Source organism: Palaemon carinicauda, chromosome 24 (genome assembly GCF_036898095.1).
Source record: "Palaemon carinicauda isolate YSFRI2023 chromosome 24, ASM3689809v2, whole genome shotgun sequence".
Lineage (NCBI taxonomy): Eukaryota > Metazoa > Arthropoda > Malacostraca > Decapoda > Palaemonidae > Palaemon > Palaemon carinicauda.
The window spans coordinates 1,491,699-1,496,698 of NC_090748.1; the positions used below are offsets into that span (position 1 = coordinate 1,491,699).

The window sequence follows — 5,000 nt, forward strand, 5'->3', positions numbered from 1 at the left end:
CAATGCCACGTTAGCTTTAATTGAGTCCACCATGAAAATTTCATTTGGATAAAAATTCCATCCAGTTGAAATTTATGGATCGTCATTGCTTATATAATGGATTTGCCCCGGTCATGAAGGAACGTGGAAGGGAGGCCTATAATAAATCATATTTTTTTTTTTTTTTTTGCAAATTAATTGGCAATATTGATTTCATTGTTCTGTGCAAAAAAGACTTAGAAATTTAAATAGATTTACTGGAGCTTAAACTTAAGAACGTATTTTTGTACGAATTTGTTTCTGTGTTCGTTTTCAACCTCTTGGGCATTTCTATTATTGTTAATCTTTAGAGACTTCTAACTAAACCTTACATAGAACAGATTTGTATATTTCTGCCATTTCTGTCAAATAGGGCGAGAAAGACAGTGTTGGTGTCTATATTTCATCAAAGAAATATTTACATACATGCAACAAATACAGAATTATATTTTCTAGGCATTTATAGAGATATAGAATACAAGGCATATAATACACAGGTAATACTTGCAGCCTAATGTGCCAGACTATTCTAATGCCAACATTAATGAAGACTAAATAAACATCATCTTTAATTGCTGGATGTGGGAAGGAGCGAAATATTTAGAATAATTAACCTTTGTTGTAATCCAGGTAAAGAGCTCTCGCAAGGCGAGACACCTCGTCTCGTCCATAGCTTTGGAACCACATCAGTAGTTTGTTGTCGTAACCCGGGCAAAAAAGATTAAATTGAAATATAGTCTCGAATGTTTAAAGGTTCAAATTCCACTCATGGGTGGCAGAAGCAAGGGACGGGACATTCTCCTGGAAACCAACCATATATATTGTACATTTAAGAGGAAAAAGTACCTCTCCAGCTAGTACCAAGGAGGGCCAGGCAATAGCTGCTGACTCAGGCTATAGGTGCCGCCAGCAGCCAACCCCCTATCTTTAGCTCACAAGGATGGTGAGGTTGCAGACACTACAAGAAACTATAAAGTTTGAGCGGGACTCGAACCCCAGTCCAGCGAGTGCCAGGTAAGGACGCTTCCTATAGGCCACCACAACCATTTAAGGGATTTATCGAAGAATGAGGCAAAAGGTATTTTGATTGAAGAAAAATGAAGGATGTATGGTTGAACCTGTCTGGTTGAATACAAAATTGATGGACCTTAACTCCAAGAACATTTTAGCTGAGTGTTCACATATGTATGCAAATACTTTCTCTCTCTCTCTCTCTCTCTCTCTCTCTCTCTCTCTCTCTCTCTCTCTCTCTCTCTCTCTCTCTCTCTGTATATTTCAAAACCAATCTCTCTACCTATCTGCTTTGTGTCCATGCATATTTCAAAACAAAACTCTCTCTCTCTCTCTCTCTCTCTCTCTCTCTCTCTCTCTCTCTCTCTCTCTCTCTCTCTCTCTCTCTCGTGTCCCTGCATATTTCAAACCCCATATAAGATTCTATTTCAAATTCCTTTATTGAAAAAGGAAAGCTCTTTGGAGCGCATGACAACAATATTTGTCAGATAAAAAAGAGATCTATAGAAATTGAAGAGAACTAGATTGTGGGACAAGGCTTAAATGTTTATATCAATTTTTATCTGCTATTGCTGTCGTAAATGTACATTGAAATATTGAGCGTATTAAGCTATGGGAATGTCACCTGATATAAATGCGAGATGCAACTATTTTATCCTTATTGGATTAAGTATTCAACTGTTTTTATAATTAGTTGAGGCCTTTTCTTTTAAAGAGGTAAAGGTTGATTTTGAAAAATTTCGTATCGAATTTTTTTTTTTCACAAAATTTTTGAAAAGAAGCTATCTGAAAATTTACCTCAGAAGATACTGGACAATTTTTGGTGAAAATATTTCAATAAGTCCTGAAATTTACTTCTGTTTTATTATTTCTCTCGTAGTTTCTTTCAATGACTTCTCTATCTATTTACTAATGCACTTCCCCCAATTCTGGGGAGTAGCCGATATCAAACATAGCAACAAAAAGGGGACTTTTCCTCTCTCCGCATCTCCCAGCATGACGAAGGATTCAGCCGAGTTTGGCTGGTACTGATAGGGTGCCACAGCCCATCCTCCCACCCGTTGTTTCTGTCCCTGACATTGTGCTCAGTGACATGAGAAACCTTTATTCTTGGAAAATAAATACAAAAATTAACATTAGGATGTTTGTTTTATTAATTCACTTCTCTGCAATGTGCTTTCCTTTCTGAAATATCCGTTGAAGGATCAGTATTAAGTAAGGAATAGGATATCAGCTCTCACTCTACAGGATTTATGTCTTTTGCTTTTGAATGAAGGATGTGACTGATACATTCTCATTGACAAACTGCAAAAAAGTTAATCTCATTTAGGGTTATGGTGGCCGATGTGGTAACGTCCCTGACTGGTGAATGCCAGACTGGGGTTCGAGTCCCCCTCAAACTTGTTAGTTCCTTTGGTCGCTGCAACCTCGCCATCCTTGTGAGCTAAGGGTGGAGGGTTTGGGGGAGCCTATAGGTCTATCTGGTGAGTCATCAGCAGCCATTACCTGGCCCTCTTTGTTCCTAGTTTGGGTGGAGTTGGGGGGCTTTCAGTCTCTAGGGCATTGTCTTTCTCGATAGGGCAATGTCACTGTTCCTTGCCTCTGCCATTCATGAGTGGCCTTTAAACCTTTAAACCTTTCAAACTAATACTTTCACTGAACTTGAGGTATTTTATATATTATTTACTCATTACTTCTCATAATAGTTTATTTATTTCTTTATTTTCCTTCCTCACTGGGCTATTTTTCTCTTTTGGAGCCCATTGGCTTGTAGCATCTTGCTTTTCAAACCAGGATTGTAGCTTAGCTAGTAATAATAATTAGTTTATATCAACTAAATTTAGTATTAAACTGATATTTCAATATCCAAGTTTTCATCTGCCAAATATTGGCTTTATTTTAGTAATGCTATTGCTTTTTTTTTATCTCTCGCTCTTTCCTGCACTGATAATAGAAAAACCTGTTGAAGCTGACCATCGCATGTTTCATATTGTTAGAAAATTTGTGACAATGTTGCCCTCAACTGTTTGTATATAATCTCGTTATCTTTTTGAATAAACGTCAGTTGCATTTATCCTTTGTTACCTAACAGTCACCTCGCATAGAACTAATCAAAACTGTTTTCCAAATATTTTTACCAATCGGGTATTTGGTTGTCGAACGCGTTCGTCGAACTGTTCGAAGAAAGTCTGTTCTCACCTGACTTTTGTGGGAGGGGCTTCATTGTCCACAAACCTTATGCATTTGTGGCTGACTCCACCTCTTCGAACCGTTTGACAAACAGGTTCGACAACCGGTTCGACCGTCGAAACCCGCTTCAAGATCTACTTTTAATTTTTTTTTCTTTTTTTTTTTTTGTGAAATAATAAGACATTAAGACTCGCAAACAATAGAATTAATGATTGCTTATCATTCTTCTTCTGTTTTGTTCATCTGAACAAATCAGTAGTTGAATCAGTAGAACTTCAAACGTTCAAAGTTGGAGCAAATGTTTTTATGTTGACCAGGCTGACATGAGTCTTTTTATAGTTTATATATGACATATCTGTTTTTGACGTTGTTAATAGTTTATATAGGACATATCTGTTTTTGGCGTTGTTACTGTTTTTAGAATGATTTATTGTTAATTTATTTTCATCATTTATTTATTTCCTTATTTCCTTTCCTCACTGGGCTATTTTTCCCTATTGAAGCCCTTGGGCTTATAGCATCTTGCTTTTCCAAGTAGGGTTGGAGGTTGGCTAGTAATAATAATAATTATAATAACTGGTTAATACTGATCATTTTAGTATTGCCATAAATTTGTCATTCCACCATTAGTGTGGTGAAACTAACCCTGTATTAACCAAAGGGGATTTTGGAGTTATCCTTTGTTATCCGACACTTCCTTTGTCTCAATATAACCCAATCATTAACCTCCGGTGACTTTTCTTTACCGACATTTTAATGAGAAGACCAAAAGCTAAAAGATTTTTATGATTTGGGTTAATTCACAATTGCAGCTGATTTTATGTTTTGATATATCTTCCGAATAAAAGTTTTAATTCTTTAGTTTTATATTCTATGATTAATTTATTTACTCATTTATTTAAAAGTGAGACCGCTGGGAAAAAATTTCAATTAATTTTTGAGTATAAAAATCCACGCCAATTAATACATGTTAAGGTCAAAGGTAATTAATTTTTGAGTGTATGTAAATCCACGCCAATTAATACATGTTAAGGTCAGAGGTCAAGTTCAAAGGTCAAAGTCTCCAAAACCCAGAATAGTATTGTCTACATGGGTTTTAACATCACGATACATGTAATTTCTAAAAATCCGCTAGTTACCATTTACTACAAATGGATATTTTTCTCCATGAAGAATTATAAAAACTTAGTAAACGAATACTACTACTACTACTACTACTACTACTACTACTGCTACTACTACTACTACTACTACTACTAATAATAATAATAATAATAATAATAATAATAATAATGTTTATTGGACAAAAAACATTTACAAACAAAGATTTACAATAAGAAAAAAAAAGACTCAGTCCAAGCCCATGTGGAACAGAGCTCTTCGGGCAATAATATAATTAAAATAATATCATCAATTAAGTAAAAATAGAAAAATAAAGTAAATATGGATATAGATATACAAAATGTACGCATACATATACACAAGTATATATATACAAATAGATGCATATAAATGAGATTCTTAGCCTAAAAACAAATGGAAATGTATATTTATATGATAAAGAAGGATGATATATGAAAGCTAATGGTATATACATTGAAAAAATTATAGATATTAAGCAAAAAAACTCGGTAAAAGAATTATGACACAAAAGAGTAGGAGTACAGAATCAAGAAATATATACACAAATTATAAGATTTGGAACACTATTTAAATATTTATTTAGTGAAATTTCCCATTCTTACGTTTGGTCTATTAAAATTTTACAATATTTAAATATT

At 34.4% G+C, this 5,000-nt stretch overlaps 1 protein-coding gene across 1 annotated transcript in view; it reads right to left on the reverse strand.

Annotated features, from left to right (window-relative positions):
• LOC137617982 (cell adhesion molecule 3-like) overlaps nt 1-5,000 on the reverse strand; it is a 715,661-nt gene that overhangs the window by 200,214 nt on the left and 510,447 nt on the right. The window lies entirely within an intron of this gene.